At 40.3% G+C, this 25,399-nt stretch overlaps 3 long non-coding RNA genes across 3 annotated transcripts; all 3 read left to right on the forward strand.

Annotated features, from left to right (window-relative positions):
* The first annotated feature begins 6,310 nt into the window (after positions 1 to 6,310).
* LOC148927051 (uncharacterized) lies at positions 6,311 to 8,165 on the forward strand. Its single transcript, XR_016128742.1, has 2 exons — positions 6,311 to 6,678; positions 7,835 to 8,165. It is a non-coding gene; the product is annotated as an uncharacterized LOC148927051 (long non-coding RNA).
* Positions 8,166 to 12,555: 4,390 nt separating this feature from the next.
* On the forward strand, positions 12,556 to 14,314 carry LOC148927052 (uncharacterized). The gene is made up of 3 exons (XR_016128809.1): positions 12,556 to 13,807; positions 13,919 to 13,991; positions 14,063 to 14,314. It is a non-coding gene; the product is annotated as an uncharacterized LOC148927052 (long non-coding RNA).
* Positions 14,315 to 22,650: 8,336 nt separating this feature from the next.
* LOC148927053 (uncharacterized) lies at positions 22,651 to 24,409 on the forward strand. The gene is made up of 3 exons (XR_016128810.1): positions 22,651 to 23,902; positions 24,014 to 24,086; positions 24,158 to 24,409. It is a non-coding gene; the product is annotated as an uncharacterized LOC148927053 (long non-coding RNA).
* Positions 24,410 to 25,399: the final 990 nt, after the last annotated feature.

Here is a 25,399-nt window from a genome sequence, read left to right on the forward strand (position 1 = left end):
TCTCTTTTCTCTCTTCTTGCTTTGATCAGTAAATTAGCAATGCGAAGATCCACACACACTTACAATGTGATGATGAAATTTGATTTCTGTATTCCACGTTGTGGGAACCCATACTACCTTATCTTGATTCAATAATTCAAGTGAAAAGTTGGATTGGTTTGTAACTTTTTATGGTGTCTTTTTTCTTTCGTCACTTTATCTTTAGAAAAATCTCCAATAATGTTTACTAAAGAAGGGCATCCAATCTATTGACAACCTTCTTTTTTGAATCATCTGTAATTTCTTACCTTTGGACAAAATGTCTAGGACATTATTGTGTAGATCTAATATATATATCGCATTCCATTTAATTATTTTTTTATAATTCTGAAAAAAATTGGAAACAAATGATAATATAAGTTGAAATTTCCTTTACATACAATAATTAATTTAAATACAAAACAAAAATACAGTATAGCATTTGCTTCCACAATTTCATTGAGAGCTTCCTTATTTTCCACATTTCAAGATGTAGTGTCACAGTTTTAACCTGGTGCCTGAATTAGAGTTGGTTGCACCACTTGGTCAGACTTGTCAATTCTATTACTCCATCCGTCCCCGATTAAGAGTCACACTTTTTCATTTCGGTCCGTCCACAATTAAGAGTCACACTTCCTACTTACTATATTTGGACATCAAAAATACCTTTATTTTTAGCAAAATTTACACAAAATGCCATTATCTAACTCCATTTATTTCACAAAATGCCATTATCTAACAAATTTATTACACACAAAAAGTCAAAGAGGTCTCACATTCCACTACCTACATTTATTACACATTCAAACACTTCCCTAAAACCCGTGTCCGGTCAAAGTATGACTCTTAATCGGGGAGGGATGTAGTATTATATTAAGGGTTTTTGGTCCTAAAAACTATAAACTTTCCTTGAATTCCGGTTTTTTCCACCAATTTTGAAATTGGTTTTTAAATTCACGAACTATAGATTCGTTTGCTTCTTCCCACGGCGGGTCAAAGCTGAAACCTGGCTGGTCTATGTGTCATTTTTAATCCTATTTGACATTAAATCATAAGTGAAATCCTATTTGGCAATGCCACAAGTTTATACTATTATGATTGGTATACTGAAAAGCATATTTCGAGCTTGTTGCACGGATAGAATTGCTTGTATACAATAAATTCTACAATCCACTTTCAACCCAAGGCGAGAAGAAGTAATTTTATCGCATTGATGTTTGTTTGTGCATTTATAAGATGTTTCTCAAACATTTAAATGTATAAGAAGCAAATAAGTCTAATTCTTCTACATAGTAGACTGGTCGTGAACGATGTTCACAAAAGGTGACGCAGTCGGTCCTTTGTAGAAGAGAAATAGAATTTCACAACCTAGATAGGCTTTGGCTACCTATCGTGAAAGGTTGCAGTGTCAGTCCACATGTTTCCTTACCTTAGGAAATAAACGACACTGGTATGGTATAACACTGAAGGATCTAACGGTTGAGATAAGTCTTTCTTGCTATTTACTGAAAGACGAGATCTCGGTGATTGTTATTTCTTAATCATTGTTGATATAACATTCAGCATACGATATTGATTATGCACTACTTTGATTTATCAAATGGTGTGGATTTTTCGCAATCCAAGAATCCTGATATCTTGGGTAGTGGTAATCAATGTCTAGAGGTGCTAGTATTGTTATTGCAATGAATCATGTGCTGAGTGAGTCCAGTTTGACAATATCCTCAAGAGGTGTTCGAAAAAAAGTTTTATTATTTAGAAACCCGGTCGGTTGGAATTTATTCCAGAATAATAAATAAAGATTTTGAACTAGACAACTCTTGGAAAAAGATATTAATTAATTAAAGTCAAATAGAAGACTAAAATTAATTAATGGATATTTATATCTTAAACATGAGAAATAATAAATTAAAGAGGTAAAGTCCGGATTACTCATAATTTGGGATTGGACGGACAATCAATATTATTATACTATAGTGGATGATAATAATATTCTATTTGGACTTGTATTAAATTGAGGCTCAATTTAATTAGTAAAAGTCCAACAGGTTTGGCCTAAGTCCAACCTCCATGGATCCCTAATCTGGCTCATTATAACTCTATATAAAAGGAGACTAGAAAGAGGATTTTAATCAATTTTAATGATTAAATTCGTTCCCCTCTCTCCCCAGGAGTGGGCGACATATTCAGTTCTCCAGAACTGAAGTTCTATCATCTATCTAGTCAGGTCCTTTCGATTCTAACAAGCTTTGCCCACCGAAAGGTCATAATATGAGTTCGGGATACGGATAAGAAGATTCGTGGTTGAGTACGAAGATCATCTCTTGGAGAAGGCGCAAGCAATCGTCGATTCTTTGGAGAATCAGATCGGTAATTTTAAACCGTAGGAATTCATGAATTAGGGTTCTTATTCCTTGTTTGTGAATTATATGTGTTATATCATGCAATTTTGTGTTTAACATGTGGTTAATTGATCCCTTAATCAGTCAAATAGATCTTTATGCATGATTTATTTGTTTATGCATGACTTCCGCTATGCAAGGGGCACCAATCCCAAGCATATACTCCCTCCGTTCCATAATAGATGTTACACTTTTCTTTTTAGTTTGACCCACAAAAGATGTCACATTTCGTTTTTTTAGAAAAAGCTCCTTCTCACATTAATATAAATATACTCCACTATTTTCTCTCTCTCCACCTAACTTACAAAACAACATCTCCTAAAATCTTGTGTAATTTTCCAAGTGTGTCATCAATTATGAGATGGAGGGAGTACTGTTTTGCTATATTCCCATTTTCCACCCTTCATCTTTCCTGTATTCCCGTTTTCCACCATTCAGGCCATCCGCAACGCTTTCTCTTATCCGTCTCTTAACCGTCTCATCTCTTAACTATTCATGGGCCCCACTGTACTTTTCAGCTCATCTCTTAACTAAGAGACAACACCTGCATCCCTCCATCTCTTAACCATCTCTTAACTATTCATTCAATTTCATTTTTTATTTTTAATTCCAACAAATTCAAATAATAAAAAACACACTTAATTAAATAAAATAAAATTACAATTTAAATACCTAAAAAAATAAAAAAGACATAATTAAAAAACTAGAAATTACAAATTGCACACTTAAACTCAAATAAAAAAAAAAGAGGCAAAGAAGCAGAAGAAGGAGTTCTCTAGTGACGATCATCTATAACGGTTGCCAAATTTTGCCAAAATGTGCTCCATTAGATCCTCCTGGAGTTAGGCGTGGGCGGTAGAATCACGTGTCCTTGCCCGAATAGACAACCACTCTTGCAAAGACGGATGCACTCCCGTTCGAGGCGGACTACTTGCAGTTGAGCTTCCTGGGGTTTCTGGGTAGAACCAATTTCTCGCCTCAGGTCCTTCGTCGGCGATAATCATGTTGTGCAAGATTATGCACGTATACATTATGTTGACCATATTCTCCATAAACCACTGTCGAGCCGGGGCTTTGATAATGTTGAATCGAGCTTGGAGAACTTCGAACGCTCTCTCCACATCCTTGCGAGCAGACTCTTGCTTTTGCGCAAAAAGAGACTGTTTTTCGTCCGCAGGCCTGTTGAACGTCTTCACGAAGGTTGGCCACTTCGGATAGATGCCGTCGGCAAGATAGTACCCCATTTTATACTGACGATTGTTAGTGATGAAGTTGATGGCCGACGCTTTACCATTCAGAACTTCAGTGAAGAGGTCGGAGTTGTTGAGCACGTTGACGTCGTTATTCGAGCTGGGGACCCCGAAATACGCATGCCAAATCCATAGTCGGTAGTCGGCGACGGTCTCGAGTATAACGGTGGGGTGGGTGCCTTTGTGGCCGCTCGTGTATGACCCCCTCAACGCCACAGGGCAATTCTTCCATTGCCAATGCATGCAATCGACACTCCCAAGCATCCCGGGGAATCCGTGCACTTGTTAGTGAAGTTGGAGCAGAAAATGACAATCTGCGGTGGTTGGCTTCTTCAGAAATTCGTCGGTGAAGGCTGCCCGGACGCCTTTGCAGAAGTTCAACAAACAAAGTCTCCCAGTGGATTCTCCAATGTGCAGGTATGCGTCTAACGAATCCGCTGTTTGACCAGTAGCAAGCTGACGGATAGCCGCAGTACATTTCTGGATCGTCGTGTGGCTAGAACGGCCAACAGCGTCGAACCCTTCTTTGAAGTACTCTTCCCGTCTAGCCAATGTATTTGCGATATGCAAAAATAGCGCGCGTAACATACGGAAACGGCGACGGAAGTAGATATCTCCCCACACCGGGTTCAGACTGAAGTAATCACGTTCCAACCTTGCGGCGGCTTCCTCCCGGTTACGATGGATGTATGTCCGGCGCAGCTTAGGAGGTGCGGCGGCTTCCTCCTCCCTACGTCGATCTTCTTCTAGCGATTCTTCCATTATTCGACGCATTTGCTCAAATGGATCCGTAATTGATTAAATTTGGGAGAAGAAAAAAATAAATGAATGATTTTATAGAAGTGATTGGAGAGGAAAGAAAGAGAGATGAGAGAATAGATGTGTGTTTGTGTGTAAAATGGAGAATGAAAAAAAGTATATATAGAATATAAAAAAAAAATTAAAAATATGACCGTTGAACGGTCATATTACCGTTTTTTTTTAAATTTTTTTCGAAAAATCTGATTTTTTTAAAAAAAAATTGAATTATGACGTCATAATTCGGACGCCCACTCGCGGGTCGGCGAGTGGGCGTCACGCCAGCCGCCCGCGCGCGCCACGTGGCGCCGGGCGCGTGTCTCGCCAGCTCGAGGCCGGCCTTGCCGGGACGCGTCGCGTGTTGAAACAGCTCGTCTCGTCGAGACGAGACGGTAGCCGCATCGCTGTCTCGATGCTGTCTCGTCTCATCGAGACGAGACCGAGACCGCATCGCGCAGCGTTGCGGATGCCCTCATGAGGCCTCTCCAAACACCAACGCCGTCAAATCCACCAGCCACTGCCGCTCCCCCCTTAACTACTCCGACCTCGATTGCCTCAGCCCCATCGGCAGCAGTGCTGTCTATGAAAGCGGCAACGAGATGCGTCGTGAAATTTAGAAATCCAAAGAGAAACATAGAGATTGAGCATACCGAGAGAGAAGCTGAGACCTCTCTTAGTTAACCACGGCGGTGACTAACAGACGAGCTTCGCAGAGAGAGAGCTACAGAGGAAAGGCGGCGCCGGAGAAGAGACATCGCATTCTTAGAAATTAAAGAGTTTTCCAAGAAGGAGAAGACTGATGGAGAGGGGAGTCAACTCCGGCCCGCACGCTGGCGACAGAGTAGAACCGCGGTGGAGGCGGGACGAGGCCAACAGCAGTGATAGCGACGGAGGATGACAAAGACAACGTGAATTGAATAAGAGCTAGACGAGGATGGAGGGTGGTCGTGAGCATCCCATCGGCTGAATCTGATCGTGAGAGGGCTAAGAAAGAGAAATGAAAGAAAGATGGGAACAGAGCTGTAAGCAGCGACATGAGGCGACGGAGTCAGAGACGCCGGTGAAGCCGCCGTGAATTCGGCGCCGAGAGAAATTAGGCAGAGATTATTTAAAGATTATTTCTTTAATTCCAAGTTTTAATTTAAAAAAATAGTTACGGTTGTCCACGTTGGACAATTACGCACCGGAAAATTATATTCGGGTCGGGTTGAGAAGAAGCAAACGAATCTAAAGTTCCTGAATTTAAAAACCAATTTCAAAGTTGGTGGAAAAAATCAGAATTCGGGAAAAGTTTACTCCCTCCGTCTCCAAAGAGGATGAACTTTAGATTCGGCACGAGTTTTAATAAATAAGGAGAAATAATGTTAGTGGAGAGTGGAGTCCATATTATTATAATACTTATAAGTGTTAATGGTAATGGTATAAGTTGTAAATAAAATAATGTGTAGGGGTAGTAGTTGTTTGAATTTTTCAAAATTAGAAAAGTTCATACTCTTTAGGGACGGACGAAAAAGGAAATAAGGAATAATTCATATTCTTTGGGAACGAATGGAATATGATTTTTAAGGCTAAAAATCCTTATATGTTAACTAGGAGGCATCTCCAAAAAGAGAGAGTAAATTATAAATTATACTGTAAATAAAAACTAGCACATTTATCTTTTTTTCATAAAAATTTATTATTCAAAAGGAAAGGTAAATATAACACATCATATTAATTTAAGGAGTTTTTTACCTTTTCATTAAAAGTAGATAAAAGAAAGAGAAAAATCAGGATAACAAAATCTCAACTGAAACAGTTGAATCATCTAAATTGGTTGTTACTGCTAAATACATAAATTCGACCAACAAAATCGGAAACCTGGACAATACCATCAAACTCACCTCATTCCTTCACTTCTAGTGATTCACTCAAGTGGTCTCTTTTCAATATGGAGCAAGGAAATTGAAAGTGTTACAAATTTAGGAAAAAGAGAAAGGTCCTCAGTTCAAATTATCCATGAAGCGACGTCGTCAGAAGGCCACGGAAAGGTCCTCAGTTCAAAATTCTAATTCCTCTGATCTACGCCCCTGTTCTTCCTCTCAGTAAGTACAAATCAATCGACGTAATCTCCCCTAATTCTCGGTCGATTGGCTGCAGTTCGTATTTCACTCCGGCACAAACCGGTTTTGAGGGATCGATTGTTCACCGTAGCATGGATTGTACTTGGTGTATCCTTTAATTATGACTCTCTATGTGTGTTAATGTGTATGTGTGTGTAAAATGTGAATGATTTGGGGGTGAATTTGAGTTTTATCAATTGAGCATTGCTGCTGATCTTAGCTGAGCAAGATGGGCAAATACCTAGGAACATATTTGGCTTTATTAGTGTTTGTAGCTTTGAACAGCTAGCCGTGAAAAGAGATAGTCTTGCAATTTTACGAAAGCCTTGGATTCTGAAACCTATTAGGATGCTAATGTAGTTTAACCTCTGATTGTGTTTGTTATAGTAACCTGGTGCACAAAGAAGAGGAGTTGGACACTCTCCAGTCTCTGCTGATGCATCATTAACTATTTAGGTTCGGTTGATAATGATGTTGTGGTGAATTTGCGTTTTATCTATGTGAGTATTATTGCCACTGCTGATCTTAGCTGAGTAAGATGGGCAAATACCTAGGAATATATTTTGCTTTGTTAGTATTTGTAACTTCAAATTGTAAGCCACGAGAAGAGAGAATCTTGCAATTTTTCGAAAACCTTGGATTCTTGAACCTGTTACGATACTAATGTAGTTAAACCTCTGGCTGTGTTTATTATAGTAACCCACCCTTGCATAAAGAAGAGGAGTTGGATATGCTCCAATCTTTGCTGATGCATGATTACAGATTAGATAATTATTTTAGGAACCACTGGTTTAGTTGAGCTCGAGCCTTGTATTTTCTTCTAACTATTCTGGTTCCTTAGTCAAAACAATGAAGGTGAGTTTCACGTTCGTTAAGAAGAAGCTTATGTAACAATTATCCTTATTTGTATGACCGTTTTCACTTATATGATGTTTCATATTCAGGAAAATGGTAATTGTTTAGTATTTTTCTGAACGGGTACAACAATGTTCCCTTAGATGCATATTTATCAATTTGGCTAGTTGCAACTCTAGTCCTCTGAAAATCATGATTGTATAATACAAGGAAAGTGTGTTTAAAATTTACTTAGAATTCCAAGTCTTATAGGGTTAAGTCCTTTCTAATAGAAGTATATTGCAGGAGTGATATGTTCTCTACATTTAAATTTTAAACAGTTTTTTATTTTCCTTTTTCCCGAAACTTTTCAGCTTATGTATCTTGTGTTTAGTTGTTGCTTCTTGTTTTTCCTTATATGCTTGTTCAGAACTGATATGAGCAAGTGACTTGGTGGAACAAGGATGGAACTGTTTGGATGAAGGATTGCCTAGATGTCTGTATTTCACTTCATTTCTTGGGAATTCTTCATGACATTTTTGCCAAATTGGAACTTCAAGTGTGTCTGGACATCTATCCATATTTTCCTTATTTTCTAATTTGTGTAATCCAAGGAAGATAAATAATAGGCACAAGTAATGTACCGACATTTGTGAGAGATTTAGAAATTCACAGTAATAATAGGCTGGCCGTTAATGGCACATCGATAATTGGAGCTGCCTTTTTGAGCAGTATGGTGGAATGATAACTTAGTTTCAGCATTTTATGTGATTGAAAATGCATTTTGAGCTGATTCTGTTTATGTCTGTTTTTCATTCTATAATCTGTGAGAATGGACTGATTTGTCTGGTGTCTATAAGCAATTGTTTATCTTGAAGAATGAGGATTCTAAATAAGCTTATGATTTTCGAAAATTGTAAGCTTTGGTTTCTTCATTTTATCCAATTATTCTGTGCCTGCTCTTGGTTTTATCTTTACTTCATTTCTCGCAGTATAGTGTTTGATTCTAAATACTCTAATACTAACTTAAGAAACAAATTTCCATCTTTGTTTGTAGCATCATTTACTGTCCAAGTACTAAGAGTGTGGGTATGTTGTTAATGAATCGTCCAAGCCGGAAATCTTTGTTTGCAATAGCCGTTATTGGACTCCGTATTCTGTACCGTTCTGTTCTTCATGCCGTATTCTGTATTCAAGAACACTCTTTATAATATAAGAAAACGAACTGTTTTTGTTTGATGCTATGGCAATTGTTTATCTCGAGGAATGAAGATTCTAAATAGGCTTGTGATTTTGAAAATTGTAAGCTTTGGTTTCTTCAATTTATCTACCCTTGGTTTTACCTTTACCACATTTCTCAGTAGCATAGTTTTTGATTGTGAGTACTTAATACAAAAGGAAAATTGTAAGTTAAAAGAATATCATGAAGATATTCGAGTACATAAAAAATTCCAAAAATACAAATAAATAGCATTATATATATATCTTGAAAAACAAAAAGTCAATAAATATTACTTTATCTGTCGCAAAAACTATACTCCTATATAACATTAAGGGGTAACTGCCTTTAAAATCACCAACTTTCCATAAATTCCGGTTTTTCCCACGAACTTGAAAAAGTTCGTGTAATATCACGAACTTTATTGTCGGTTGCCATTTTCCCATGTCAGGTTTTCCGGTCTGATTCAAACTGTTCAATTCCTATTAAGCCAATGTCCAAATTCTTTTATCTTACTATGATTATCTTCGTCTTTGAAATAGCTTCGTGTGGGTACCTTGTACACCTCAATCGGAACTCGGATGAAGAAGTTAAGGCCATGTGATGAAGGCTGCGACGTTGTTCTATCATAATGGCCATAACTTCTTCATCCGAGTTCCGATTGAGGCGTACAAGGTACCCATGCGAAGCTATTTCAAAGACGAAGATAACCATAGTAAGATAAAAGAATTTGGACATTGTCTTAATAGGAAACGAACAGTTTGAATCAGACCGGAAAACCTGACATGGGAAAATGGCAACCGACAATAAAGTTCGTGATATTATACGAACTTTTTAAAGTTCGTGGGAAAAACCGGAATTTATGGAAAGTTGGTGATTTTAAAAGCAGTTACCCCTAACATTAATAGCATTTGTTGGAAAAAAAAAAAAACAAATCCACCAACATTCAATTATGGGCATTTGAAAAAATAGAATTATAAGTTGTACTACAAGAAAACAAATCGATAAAATATCACAAAGATATATGATACATGCCAGAAAAAATAAGTTCGTATTGCTCAACTTATAATGGAAAAACAGACCTAAATCTATGTGGTTCGACTCTCATAATCTGATCCGGGAAAGAACCACAAAGAAAACCCGGATGAAAATAATAACCGACTTGATAACAAGACTTAAAATAGACTCAACTCTATAAAGAAATAACTAAACATAATCATGGAGCATATGATGTGGATGTCGGTTGTGGTGCGGATGTGTTGGAGCCGATGTAGGTGGCTCAGGTGTTGGTCGTCGAGGTGCGCTGGAGAGCCTAATTATTAATACGAGAGTAATAATTAATAGTATTAAGAAATCAAAGCTCTGTTAGACCGGAAAGTGATCATCCGATAAAGAAATTAGAAATAGCACAAGATCATGATCATTATGTATTATATATAGCAGTTAGTTATATAGAAAACACAAAAGAGAAACAACTTCCCTAGCCAATATATATATTATATAATTAATAATGTATGCTCACAAATTTATTACCTCCAAAAACATCAGGCACTTGCTCCTAAATTCTTAGCTTACGGCCAAGAATCTTCTTCACAAATATATTCATCTCATAGAACGGACCCTATTATATTCTTTTCTCCACAAATGGCCCATAATCTTCTTCCTTTACTCTCTCTGAAAATTCTCTTGGCATATTAATAATATTTATCTGTCGAAGAGAGGAGGAGAATCTCAGACCATCTGGAACCTTCTCCAAATTGCGACACCCACTTATGTACAAGTAAGTAAGTTTTGGCATTGCTCCTTTTTCCACTTCCCATTTCTTTAAATCTTGCAACTCGCCTAACCAAAGCTTCTTGAGTTGTGGAAATGAATTTGAACGGAAAGTTATTGTTTCTGCCAACTTGATGAAGTTATGTAAATTTAGCAGTTGCAACATGGGATACTTGCCAAACTCCTCCACGTCTACCTTACCCTTGCAGTTATATAGTCTCAAAGTTACTAAATTCTGACACATCCCTTGTTTGTAGTACGGAAAACCGCCACTCATATTGCATTCAACCATCGTCAAAGTAACCAACAATGGAGACATCAACCCCTCATTTAAAACCTCCATATCTTTCTCTGAACTTAGATCACATGACTTAACCTCAAGATAAGTCTCACGTAATTGGCTATTTTTGTTGCTCAACACAATTGACAAGCTATCCGCATCCCAAACACTAGCACATAGACTCTGTAGACTAATCAATTTGGGGATATCTGCAATGCAAGTTGTCTCACTGTTGATCCATTCTAATGTCTCCAACTCTTGTAGCCCATCTAGTCTTAGTTTCTGCCCTCCAATTACTTCTATGTTCTGCCCTCCAATTACATCTATGTCAAAAGATGGGCGAAACAACAGATGCTTTAGTCTTTTCATCTTACAAATCACATTTGGCAATCTAATTAAATTCGAGACTCTCAAATCTAAGGTCTGCAGGTATGGCATGTTGCATATAGACTTTGGTAGCTCACCCACCTTAGAGTGATACAAACTCAAATATCTTAAATGAATAAGTTCACCCACCTTGATTGGTAACTTCCCCCCTTTAAACTCACAACCTTCTACCACAAATATTGTCACGACCACAACTCCCTAGTGCTAGTGAGCGTAGCTATTTCGCGACTAAAAATTCTCAATAATCAAGGGACAACAATAAAAGGATGAAATCACTTAAATCAATAGTATCAAAGGCATATGGGTTCATAGTCAAAACGTGTTCAGAGTATCAAGACTAAGTTCATAGCTTTCTAGCACATAATTCTAGATTTGCAGCGGAAGAGTCCAAGACAAAATAGCACGTATGAAGACATGCTACTTTGGGTTACCTAACTACTTATTTAAAAGCCTTGTCCCAACACCTTCGCCTCCTCGTACACGTTCAACCTGCACATTTGAAAATAACATGCAGGGCTGAGTATTTGATATACTCAGTGGGCACATTGCCAAAAATGGTTTTATCTTTAATTGTCAATGCCAGAGTTGAGTGATCACGGGGTTTTACTTAAAAAGACCCGAGTCACTAAAATACTTTTCCTTTAGTAAAGATTTGATTGCGCAATCACATAACATAGATATACCATATCTGAAACTGATGTGAACCGGGAATGTGGCCACATTCCACGACGGTCACTGGACCGGCCAACCCCTTTTGTTAGCTCACGGTCCCCTTATGTGTACACTAGTCCGAGTAGGGTTTGCGGCCCTACTTGGACCCGAATTCGATTTAACTTAAATTGGCATAGCCAAGCAGATAGGTAATCATAAAACAAAACATGGCATGACAACATACTTGAGCAAAGATTCACATTTTCATACTGAAATCACATTTTGAAAGAAATGCCCACCTCAAAAGCTAAAGCTCTTTCCGTAATTTCCTTAACTTGGCCTTAGATGACGTTCGTAGACGCCCCTTTAGGAAATAGCATAATATTTAATTAGACTTTGATAAATCAATTAAGCTTAAACGTGGATGCATCCTAAGTGCGTGATCATTTTATTCCTTTTCCTTAATTCATAAAAAGAGTCCCTGAGTACTAAAATAGACTCGAGGTCTTTTCATCATTTCGCACCATAAATTACTCGAGCGCTAATACTAAAGTCTGGGAATTAAATTTATCATCGTGGAAAAAAATTAGCGGACCATTACTTAACCTCAATTATTTGATTTAGCAACATAGGTGGGCTCATGATTTAATTAGGCTAGAGCAAACTCCCATTTTATTTTAATTATTAGCCCAACTCCTTAGATTATTTAAAGAATTGGTCCATTAATTAACAAAACCTTAGCCCATGCATTTAATTTATAGAGGCCCAAAAGAAGAAAAGGAGAGGCCCAAATGAAAGAGGCCCAATTTCTTCCTCCCTCAAAACTATCGGCCTCTCTCTCTCAAAACACAAAATCCCCAAAATCAAAATCAAAAACCCCAATTCCTAATCCTTGCTTTGGAGAGGAACGACGGCGCATCTCCCCCCCCTTCGTCGCCGGCTCCAGCTCTGGATCGACGGCGCGCCTGTGTCGCCGTTATCGCGCGGCGAGCTCCGCCGTCGCCGCTGCTCCAACTCTCTCTCTCCTTCTTCCCTTCTAATCTCTCCCTCCTTCGGCTGCTACGCCGCGCCTCTGAAATTCCCCTCTCCGCTCATCCTTTGCTCGTTCTCGGCGATTCAGCGCCGTCGCCGACGTCTCCGGCTGAGGTAGACGCGGCTTGGCCCGCCTTGAAGACCAGCCCGCCGTCGCCTCATCTTTATTAGCGGAGTCGCCGACAGGAAGGAGGCATCGCCTCTCTTTCTCCCTGCCTCCGGCGTTCTCCTGGCTCCCTCCGGCGAATTCTCTACCGCCGTCATCGCAGCTCGCCGTCCGGCAGCTCTCCCATCACTCCTTGCTCCAAAGCTAAGTTTTTTTCCTCTCATTTATTTCCTTGTAACAATACTATGTTTCAAAGATGAAGTCTTAGTGTATCTTACTGTGTGATGTTGAAACCATCTTGGGTAGTAATTTAATTGGGGAAAACTTTGATATCAAAACTTGTACATGAGGCCTACTGTGTTGGTTTGTATTCTTACTCAAAGTATGGGTTCTATCAGTCGATATTGCTAAGTTCACATTGGATTTTTGAGCACCTATAGTTCTAAGTTCTTGATTATCTATGATTGGCTATCATGATGCATTGGTGAGGGTGGGCTATGGAATACCTCTCCTTTGCGATTCTCGTTTTACGGCTGCTTCTCCGTGTTGCCGCTGCCCCTCCTCGCCTTCTTGCTCCTCCCGATTCCTTGCTGCACTCCTTGATTGTGAGTGAATTTGTGGTTTCTGGGGAGGGAGTCAGGGGCGGTTTATGGTGGTTTATATAGGCGAAGTGTGGTGTACTCGTGAGGCCTTAAATGGCTGTCAAAGCTCTTTGTTTTCATGCTGCAGATGGCACCTTTAGTTTACTTCCTTTGTCTCTTTCTTGAAACATAAGTACTACCTTCATTAGGTTACTTTGTTTGATGTGCAGGGGAAGCAGGTGGCTGTTCGGTTTGGGCTGATTTGGCGCAGCTGGAGGGACACGTTTTGGGCTAGCTGATCAGCAAGGTATCGGTCAAAGGATAGGTTGCCACTCCAAAAGAGGCAAGTCTCAAATTCTTGGCAGCAATGAGAGGTAAATTCTAAATGTTTTATCTCAGTTGTCCCTTCTTTCATTTATTACTTAGTACACAGGTTTGCAGCCTTGTACTCCTAAGTTTTAAGAATTTTTGTTTTTCACATACAGCTCTCGGTTTGGTGCATTGGCTGTGTAGGAGTGTACCTCCCATTTTGGGATCATTTAGACCTCCTTTGGTAAAGTAAGGATGCCTCCTTCCTTGTTTGGTTTGATGTTGGGAAAAGTAATCTAAAATATTTATTAGTTTTGTAGGTTCTTGCAGGTTTAATGGCAGATAAAGGAAAAGGGTTTTTTTTTAAAAAAATTGGGGATGTGGCCTGGGATCGAGACGAGGCAGTCGGGCTGGCTGCACGGGCCTTCGGGCTGCCCTCTAAGTCTTTGGGCCGAAAGAAATCTCGTGTTCGAGAGTCGAGGCCCAACTCTTTGTATATTTGTATTCTTAAATTCTTTTTTTTTTTTGTCAACACATGTGTAAATCATTTTTATTTCTTGACGTTTATTGTATTTCACACGTATATACGAAAATCTGTTTTAGTTTGATCGACACTCTTCAAATTAGCAACCAAGCAAGACCATCGACTAATATTTCTGATTTGAAAACAACAAACATTTCTCTAGGTTGACATTAGTCTTAAAGAAAAGGTAACAAAGAGCGGGTATTACATTCTACCCACCTTAGCAAAAATTTCGTCCCGAAATTTTGCTTATGTTACTCAAACAGCTCTGGGTACCTTTCCTTCATCTTGTCTTCAAATTCCCACGTAGCTTCCTCGTGACCATGGTGTTTCCATAAAACTTTCACCGTTACAATAGATTTGTTCCTCAGTTCCTTGACCTTCCTATCCAATATTTCCTCTGGCTTCTCTTCATAGCTTAAGTCTGGTTCCAAAACCATTTCCTCTTGGTGGACTATGTGTTTCGGGTCGAACACGTATTTCCTCAATTGTGATACGTGAAAGACATTGTGTACATTCCCGAAACTCGGTGGGAGTGCCAATCCGTACGCCACAGGACCCACTTCTTCTAGAATCTCGTAGGGTCCGATGAAACGTGGCCTTAGCTTGCCCTTGACGCCGAATCTCGTAATCCCTTTAGACGGAGATACTTTCAGAAAAACTTTGTCTCCCGCCTTGAACTGCAGATTGGTTCGGCGAGCATCCGCGTAAGACTTCTGCCTATCTTGAGCTTCCTTGATTCTCTCACGGATCTGACGGACAATCTCTATCATTTCCTTTACAGAATCCGGTCCGAGTATCTTTCTCTCTCCGACTTCATTCCTGTAAAGCGGTGGTCTACATTTCTTTCCATACAATGCTTCATTTGGGGCCATGTTTATAGATGCTGACAACTGTTGTTGTAAGCAAACTCTATAAATGGTAGTACTAGCTCCAAGTTTCCTCCACGGTTGAGCACTACGGCTCTCAGCATATCTTCCAAGGTCTGGATTGTCCTCTCAGACTGCCCATCAGTCTGTGGATGGAATGCCGTACTGAATTCAATCTGGTGCCTAGCTCTTGCTGCAGGCTTATCCAAATCTAGAAGTAAATTTCGTATCACGGTCTGATGTGATCGTCACCGGTATTCCATGTAATCGTATGATCTCTTGCACGTAGATTTGAGCTAACTTGTTCGATTCGTAAGTAATACGAACTGGTACGAAGTGCGCGCTTTTGGTGAGGCGATCTATAATCACCCAAATAACAATCCTGTCACGAAGTGCGCGCTTTTGGTGAGGCGATCTATAATCACCCAAATAACAATCCTGTCACGAAGTGCGCGCTTTTGTGACCTTGGCAACCCTGTCATGAAGTCCATAGCAATGTGTTCCCATTCCCACTCGGGGATTTCTAGGGGTTGCAATTTCCCATAGGGTCGTTGATGTAGAGCCTTCACTTGTTGACATGCTAGGCACCTTTCTACACACGACGCTATGCTCCTCTTCATGCCATCCCACCGAAACTGCTTCTTCATATCTTGATACATTTTCGTACTTCCTGGGTGGGCAGTATAGGGTGTTTCATGCGCTTCGCTCATGATCTCATTTCTGAGAACCTCGTCATCGGGTACACATAATCTCCCTTCAAAAGTGAGGGCGTCATCCGCTTCTTCATGATAACTCACCTCTTTTCCCGACCTCACTTTAAGACGAACTTTCTCTAATGCTTCATCACTCCTTTGAGCCTCAACAATTATGGCCCTTAAGTCTGGTTCAATCACTAAAGGGGCGATCCTACCTTCCACCGTCTCTGGTGCTCTTACTACCTCCAGCCGCATCTTAGCAAATTCCCGTATGAGCTCCTCATTCTGTGTGAGGAAGGTGGCCACTTGGGGCATAGTCTTCCTGCTCAAGGCATCTGCCACTACATTGGCCTTGCCTGGGTGGTAATTTATACCACAGTCATAATCCTTGACTAATTCGAGCCATCTGCGTTGTCGCATGTTTAAATCCTTCTGCTCGAAGAAGTACTTAAGGCCCTTGTGGTCCGTGAAGATCTCACATCGAACTCCGTAGAGGTGATGTCTCCAAATCTTTAAGGCATGTACCACTGCTGCTAGTTCAAGGTCATGAGTGGGGTAATTTAGCTCATGTGGCCTGAGTTGGCGTGACGCGTACGCAATCACCTTGCCATTCTGCATCAGTACGCATCCAAGTCCAATCTTTGATGCATCGGTGTACGCTACATAGCCTGCTCCTGGTGCTGGCACGGCTAGGACTGGTGCGGTGGTCAACTTTTCTTTTAATAGTTGGAAGCTTGCTTCGCACTCCGGCGTCCAATTGACCTTAGCTCCTTTCTTGAGCTGTTGAGTCAGTGGTCTGGCTATTTTAGAAAATCCTTCAATAAACCTTCGATAATATCCAGCCAAACCTAAGAACTTCGAATCTCATTAGGCGTTGTTGGTGACTGCCAACGTTGTACTGTTTCCACCTTTGCAGGGTCCACTCGGGTCCTTTCTGCCGTTACTATGTGTCCAAGGAAGTTCACCTTGTTAAGCCAGAACTCACATTTTCCAAACTTAGCATAGAGTTTCTCGGCTCTCAACGTCTCTAAGGTGGTTCTCAGACGTTTCTCGTGTTCCTTCTCGTTCTTCGAATAGACTAGTACATCATCTATAAGGACTAGGACGAACTTGTCCAAGTATGGATGGAACACGCGGTTCATTAAGTCCATGAACACTGCCAGGGCATTTGTAAGTCCAAAAGGCATTACAGTGAATTCGTAATGGCCGCATCTAGTGCGGAACGCCGTCTTGGGTACATCATCATGTCGGACTTTCAGTTGGTAATAGCCTGATCTCAAGTCCATCTTCGAGAATACACCCGCCCCTCGAAGTTGGTCAAAAGGTCATCAATCCTTGGTAGAGGATACTTGTTCTTGAGCGTCAGCTTGTTCAACTCTCGGTAGTCGATACACATTCTCAGTGTTCCGTCCTTCTTCTTCACGAAGAGCACTGGTGCGCCCCATGGTGACACACTGGGTCGGATGAAACCGAGGTCTAGTGATTCCTGTAGCTGTATCTTGAGTTCTTCTAACTCTTTAGGCGCCATTCTGTATGGTGCCTTCGATACCGAGGCCGATCCTGGTTCGAGATCGATTGTGAATTCTAATTGCCTGTCTGGCGGCAATCCTGGTAGTGCGTCCGAAAAGACATCTGGGAATTCTCGTACCACTTCTACATCCTCAATCTTACGGTCCTCTTTCTCTTCTCCATTCAGATAAACGAGGTATGCAGAGCATCCTTTCCTTATCATAGTGGCCGCTTGTAGCGCAGAATCTATGGACTTTCGTCGCCTCACGGATATTCCGTGAAAGATTGTGGGTTCTTTCCCTGGGTATTGCACAGAGATCTGCCTTTCCTTACAAAGAATGGTAGCGTAGTTCTCGGCTAACCAATCCATTCCCAATATGATGTCGACGTTCCACATCAACATTACATGTAAATTGTGAGCCACTAACTTAAGGTTTCCCATAGTGAATTCTACGTTCGAGCAAGTTCGTGAGGTATCTTTAAGGCCTCCTATGGGTGAGAACACCCTCATCTTATGTTCGATTTCATCAGTAGGCAATTCTAAAGTATCCACGCAAGGTGCTGACATGAAAGAATGACAATAGGTATGTTGAGGAGAGTTCCCATACTTGCTAAATTGTCTTGCTCTTGGTTCCCTGCTCAATCTTAGGCTGTTTCTGCCTCGGTGCAGTAACTATAGTCTGAGTGGGAAACCTCTGGCGTAGCTGCCGCTGGTGATATGGTGATTAGGACTGTCTTTCTTCTTGGCTCAGCTTGAAGTGCCCGCAACTACGGACGCTACCCTTAATAGTCCTGCCTCCCTTCTGTCCTAGTATTCTTGTACAGCATTCCCTGGAGAAATGTCCGCTTCTGCCACAATTAAGGCACCTATGTGTCCTAACTATGCACTTTCCACGGTGGTTTCTTGACCACTTAGCGCGGGGATGGGCCTTAGGTCGGTACTCAACCTTCTTATTGAGATCGGCTTCTTTACCGCCATTCTGCGATGGTTTTGGGGCAAGTTGTTGCTTCTTATTCTCATTTGAAGTACGTTTTCGTTTTCCCGATCGTTCCTTCATTCGTTGGTTTTATTGCGCCATATCTCAGATGATTTTCCTCTTGTCGAAGACATCCGTTCATTAAAACGTAATCTATGAGAGTGTTCATATTTTCACTAGATTTCGTTACCTAACGATGATCTTGATCTCCATTTCCTCGTGGCTCTCCTAGTTCACTTTGTTATTTGTGCCCCAAACGATTAATCACTTAGATAAATAAGTCTTGCACAACGAAAAGTCATTAGGTCTGTACGTATATAAGATTCCTTTACATTTCTCTTTTTGTGGCCTACATTCTATGTATATAGCGTAACGATCCATCCCATAGCAGCTCGTGACCGGCGGCACACAAGTGCGAAAAGTCCAAACAACTATGCCCTTCGTGATTGCCTTGTACTAAGAACTCGATGATTAATCAAACAGTCTTAACTTGGATAGGTACTGATGTCACCTAGAAGAAGCATGACTGCAAATTTCTTTTATTGAAAGGACTATAGAATATCCAAAGGGATAAGAATAACATCTCTTGCTCGACTGTTGTGAATTTTCGACCTCAAATCGTGACAATTGATTTTGAAGGCAAGTACTAAGTTCAATTGAACTTATCGTATCCATTCAAAGAACTTCAAGGTTCAAATGGTTTCAAATACTTAAACCCATCGAATTTGTGAATTCAATTCTTATGGGAACTTGAAAGAACATGAGGTAGGTCATGAGAATAAGATGATACTGTATGAGCTCTCAATTTCCATAGTAGGCTTGTCAAATAAGATGGTTAAATTGTCCGTTCAAATTGACTAGATCCGGACATCAAGGATGATGATTTCAACATGTCAAGATCTCAGATGATTAGTCGCAAGAGGGTTTAGAAATGTAAACAATTGCCATTGATTAACGTTGATCATGGTTCACCAACATTATAATGTGGAAATCATGGAAATACATCAATGGATTCACAGGTAGCGACCAAAGTGAAAGAAATATTTTTGGAAAAGTCAACTACCATCAAGGAAAATGCAATACATTAGCCTTAACTTAGTGTTTCAGAAAGAAATCTTGAGCTAGAAATAATGCATGTAGTGGAACTGGACAAGAAAAATTCACTCATATAAGAACGAAATAGTCACAATATGGTTGCCAAATAAGGAGGTGAACAAAAGTTCCACTTATTGTGCCATTCTCTAAGAAGAAATGTCTGAAAAAAATCAGCAACTTAAGGGTGAAGTTATACCGTGAGAGTTAAAGAATCTGGGATATTGATTTTATCAATGGTGGGTCATACGGGGGACAACAAACAACAAAGATGCTTGAGAACATATAAGTCTTTCGAATTTAAGATTTGAAAGTAAGTCACCATTTTCGTAAAAAAAAATAAATAAATAAAATGATAGTGACTTATTACTTGCAAAAACGTGAGTCAATCAAAAGTCTTAAAAAGACGGCAGGACACCCTTGTTCAGGATGTTCAAAATGAGATTATTCTGGAGGGCATGGCCGTAAGCAACTTTAGAGTCGAAGGTTTATGACCGGAGCTTATGAAGTCAACACCTTACATTTTCTGAACAATGAGCTCAACTACTATAGCCAACAAATTGAAAGAGAGTCACAACTTTCGTAGGAGAAAAAAAAAAAAAAAATGAGGCATTAGTTGCATAAATCCAAGTCAATCTAAGGTCTAAAGTAGACGAGGGCATTTTCATTAAGGAGGTTCATAGAAAGAAATCGATGGGAATCCAAGTAAGTACTGTTGATCATAATCATCTGTTCCACTTATGTGACACTTTCTTGTTTGTTCTTTCGGAGCTTGAACATGATCAGAGCGTTCCAGGAAACCATAGATTCCAAGCTAGGATTCCTGGTGTTACAACTAATAGCTGTCGTTGAAGGTCATATTTTCATAATGATCTCGATAAGTCAGGACGTTCATTCTCGTAAAACATTGCACTCTCCATCGTGCTTCACAGCGTGCTATAAGCATTGTTTCTAGATCACGTAGCCTCCTTGACTTGCTACGCAAGACTGGATCACTTAATTTGATCGTAAGTACGATATCTTTTCGTGTAAGGATACACCTCCTTTACTAGATCAAGGGTACGCTCATTTTGATTATGATTGAGTTCATGAAGACAAAGGGAACTTCATGTTGTTCCCATCATTTAAAACGTTCAACAGACGCCCATGTGCCGTAGGTAGTTTCTCGTATCTCGTCTGATCGTTACCATCTAAGAATAGATGGGTTATTTATAAATTGTTAGGTTCATTCTTGTACATTTGGAATTGTTCCAATTACAACATCATGGATCGTGGTCTCGTCAAGAGATAGGGTAGAGGAAAAGGTGTGGGGTCCACTTTTAGACACATTCATCTATATTTCCTCATTCTTAAAACAAAATTAGGGGTTTGCCCTAACTTGCATATACTCGTTCATTTTATCGCTTAGAAAAGCAGTAAGGAAGTCATCAACTTACAACTCTGTTCAAGAGCGTTTAGTCTAACGTACTTCTTAGGCATTCTATGTTCGCATGCGTTAGTCATTCCGTAACTTCCTAAAAAGTTCCTTAATCTATCATCATACTTCACATAATCGAGCATGTGTAACTGATAATACTTTAGCATTTGTCTCAAAGACATCCTTATGCTTAACAATTTAAACTTGAAATTCCATGGTTCGTAGGAAAAATGGAATTTACATGCTTTTCCTTGAAAACCCTGAATATTTTCACAATATCTTCAAAAAGAAATCATTTTTTTTTTTCAAGTTCTTTCATGAATAACTGAAAATTTTTCTGGTAAAAACTTCTTTCTTACCTCATTGCTGCAGTTGAACGTGACGAGTCGAGGTGTTGGGTCCTTTTAAGCTTTCCATTTTAGTACTATCCTAGTCTAGTACTATCATTCTCGACTAAGGCTTGAAAAGAAGGTTCTTGGGTCCAGAGCGAAAGAACGGTGCTCTGATACCACTCTGTCACGACCACAACTCCCTAGTGCTAGTGAGCGTAGCTATTTCGCGACTAAAAATTCTCAATAATCAAGGGACAACAATAAAAGGATGAAATCACTTAAATCAATAGTATCAAAGGCATATGGGTTCATAGTCAAAACGTGTTCAGAGTATCAAGACTAAGTTCATAGCTTTCTAGCACATAATTCTAGATTTGCAGCGGAAGAGTCCAAGACAAAATAGCACGTATGAAGACATGCTACTTTGGGTTACCTAACTACTTATTTAAAAGCCTTGTCCCAACACCTTCGCCTCCTCGTACACGTTCAACCTGCACATTTGAAAATAACATGCAGGGCTGAGTATTTGATATACTCAGTGGGCACATTGCCAAAAATGGTTTTATCTTTAATTGTCAATGCCAGAGTTGAGTGATCACGGGGTTTTACTTAAAAAGACCCGAGTCACTAAAATACTTTTCCTTTAGTAAAGATTTGATTGCGCAATCACATAACATAGATATACCATATCTGAAACTGATGTGAACCGGGAATGTGGCCACATTCCACGACGGTCACTGGACCGGCCAACCCCTTTTGTTAGCTCACGGTCCCCTTATGTGTACACTAGTCCGAGTAGGGTTTGCGGCCCTACTTGGACCCGAATTCGATTTAACTTAAATTGGCATAGCCAAGCAGATAGGTAATCATAAAACAAAACATGGCATGACAACATACTTGAGCAAAGATTCACATTTTCATACTGAAATCACATTTTGAAAGAAATGCCCACCTCAAAAGCTAAAGCTCTTTCCGTAATTTCCTTAACTTGGCCTTAGATGACGTTCGTAGACGCCCCTTTAGGAAATAGCATAATATTTAATTAGACTTTGATAAATCAATTAAGCTTAAACGTGGATGCATCCTAAGTGCGTGATCATTTTATTCCTTTTCCTTAATTCATAAAAAGAGTCCCTGAGTACTAAAATAGACTCGAGGTCTTTTCATCATTTCGCACCATAAATTACTCGAGCGCTAATACTAAAGTCTGGGAATTAAATTTATCATCGTGGAAAAAAATTAGCGGACCATTACTTAACCTCAATTATTTGATTTAGCAACATAGGTGGGCTCATGATTTAATTAGGCTAGAGCAAACTCCCATTTTATTTTAATTATTAGCCCAACTCCTTAGATTATTTAAAGAATTGGTCCATTAATTAACAAAACCTTAGCCCATGCATTTAATTTATAGAGGCCCAAAAGAAGAAAAGGAGAGGCCCAAATGAAAGAGGCCCAATTTCTTCCTCCCTCAAAACTATCGGCCTCTCTCTCTCAAAACACAAAATCCCCAAAATCAAAATCAAAAACCCCAATTCCTAATCCTTGCTTTGGAGAGGAACGACGGCGCATCTCCCCCCCCTTCGTCGCCGGCTCCAGCTCTGGATCGACGGCGCGCCTGTGTCGCCGTTATCGCGCGGCGAGCTCCGCCGTCGCCGCTGCTCCAACTCTCTCTCTCCTTCTTCCCTTCTAATCTCTCCCTCCTTCGGCTGCTACGCCGCGCCTCTGAAATTCCCCTCTCCGCTCATCCTTTGCTCGTTCTCGGCGATTCAGCGCCGTCGCCGACGTCTCCGGCTGAGGTAGACGCGGCTTGGCCCGCCTTGAAGACCAGCCCGCCGTCGCCTCATCTTTATTAGCGGAGTCGCCGACAGGAAGGAGGCATCGCCTCTCTTTCTCCCTGCCTCCGGCGTTCTCCTGGCTCCCTCCGGCGAATTCTCTACCGCCGTCATCGCAGCTCGCCGTCCGGCAGCTCTCCCATCACTCCTTGCTCCAAAGCTAAGTTTTTTTCCTCTCATTTATTTCCTTGTAACAATACTATGTTTCAAAGATGAAGTCTTAGTGTATCTTACTGTGTGATGTTGAAACCATCTTGGGTAGTAATTTAATTGGGGAAAACTTTGATATCAAAACTTGTACATGAGGCCTACTGTGTTGGTTTGTATTCTTACTCAAAGTATGGGTTCTATCAGTCGATATTGCTAAGTTCACATTGGATTTTTGAGCACCTATAGTTCTAAGTTCTTGATTATCTATGATTGGCTATCATGATGCATTGGTGAGGGTGGGCTATGGAATACCTCTCCTTTGCGATTCTCGTTTTACGGCTGCTTCTCCGTGTTGCCGCTGCCCCTCCTCGCCTTCTTGCTCCTCCCGATTCCTTGCTGCACTCCTTGATTGTGAGTGAATTTGTGGTTTCTGGGGAGGGAGTCAGGGGCGGTTTATGGTGGTTTATATAGGCGAAGTGTGGTGTACTCGTGAGGCCTTAAATGGCTGTCAAAGCTCTTTGTTTTCATGCTGCAGATGGCACCTTTAGTTTACTTCCTTTGTCTCTTTCTTGAAACATAAGTACTACCTTCATTAGGTTACTTTGTTTGATGTGCAGGGGAAGCAGGTGGCTGTTCGGTTTGGGCTGATTTGGCGCAGCTGGAGGGACACGTTTTGGGCTAGCTGATCAGCAAGGTATCGGTCAAAGGATAGGTTGCCACTCCAAAAGAGGCAAGTCTCAAATTCTTGGCAGCAATGAGAGGTAAATTCTAAATGTTTTATCTCAGTTGTCCCTTCTTTCATTTATTACTTAGTACACAGGTTTGCAGCCTTGTACTCCTAAGTTTTAAGAATTTTTGTTTTTCACATACAGCTCTCGGTTTGGTGCATTGGCTGTGTAGGAGTGTACCTCCCATTTTGGGATCATTTAGACCTCCTTTGGTAAAGTAAGGATGCCTCCTTCCTTGTTTGGTTTGATGTTGGGAAAAGTAATCTAAAATATTTATTAGTTTTGTAGGTTCTTGCAGGTTTAATGGCAGATAAAGGAAAAGGGTTTTTTTTTAAAAAAATTGGGGATGTGGCCTGGGATCGAGACGAGGCAGTCGGGCTGGCTGCACGGGCCTTCGGGCTGCCCTCTAAGTCTTTGGGCCGAAAGAAATCTCGTGTTCGAGAGTCGAGGCCCAACTCTTTGTATATTTGTATTCTTAAATTCTTTTTTTTTTTTGTCAACACATGTGTAAATCATTTTTATTTCTTGACGTTTATTGTATTTCACACGTATATACGAAAATCTGTTTTAGTTTGATCGACACTCTTCAAATTAGCAACCAAGCAAGACCATCGACTAATATTTCTGATTTGAAAACAACAAACATTTCTCTAGGTTGACATTAGTCTTAAAGAAAAGGTAACAAAGAGCGGGTATTACAAATATCCTCAAGTATTGCGACATCTTAAAGTTAATCGTAGTCTCTTTGAAGCCAATGGTTGGAGAAGATGAATCTTTTTGGAAAAGTATAAATGATCTAAGACCTTTAACTTGCTCTAACCCACTTATACCTGACACTTCACACTCGAAGTCACAACTGATGGCTAATCTGTTTTTGGAATTGCCAATGGATGGAGGTATTACTAACCTTGTTTGAGTTGGTGAAAGAATGTCGGTCAGATATTTAGAAGCATCAATGCGCTTCAGAAACTTTTCTTCTTCAGCTTTAGAAGAGCAGAGTTCATGCATCAAATCATGAAGCCCACATGTATCGAACTTGTTTAGTGAAGAGTAGTAATAAGCTTTATAGAGTTGAACCATACACCTCATACCAAGCTCTGTTAGATATCTTTGAGCCACATCTCTTGGATTCAACTTCGACCACATACGTTTCAAGCAGATTCTCAGCTTTGAAAGCCAAATCTTGGAGTTGAGATATGTAAAGCTTTAGAGTTGGAGAATCACGTCTATCTCTATCAGCTTTCACCAACAAGGCATGGATGCTTCTCAGATCTGCTTTGACTCTCTCAACATCACCGCCCACACTAAGCAGAAACTTGGTTTCTTCAACCAGCAAATCACGAAGGGTTTCCAGAGACGCATTCGCAACAAATTCTGCCATTCTACTTTTTTCTCTCTTTTCTCTCTTCTTGCTTTTGATCAGTAAATTAGCAATGCGAAGATCCACCACACACTTACAATGTGATAATGAAACTGGATTTCTGTATTCCACGTTGTAGGTCCATTGATTCTAGAACGCATACTTCATAT

Source organism: Salvia hispanica, chromosome 4 (genome assembly GCF_029641045.1).
Source record: "Salvia hispanica isolate PSC_SH4W2 chromosome 4, Shi_PSC_v1, whole genome shotgun sequence".
NCBI lineage: Eukaryota > Viridiplantae > Streptophyta > Magnoliopsida > Lamiales > Lamiaceae > Salvia > Salvia hispanica.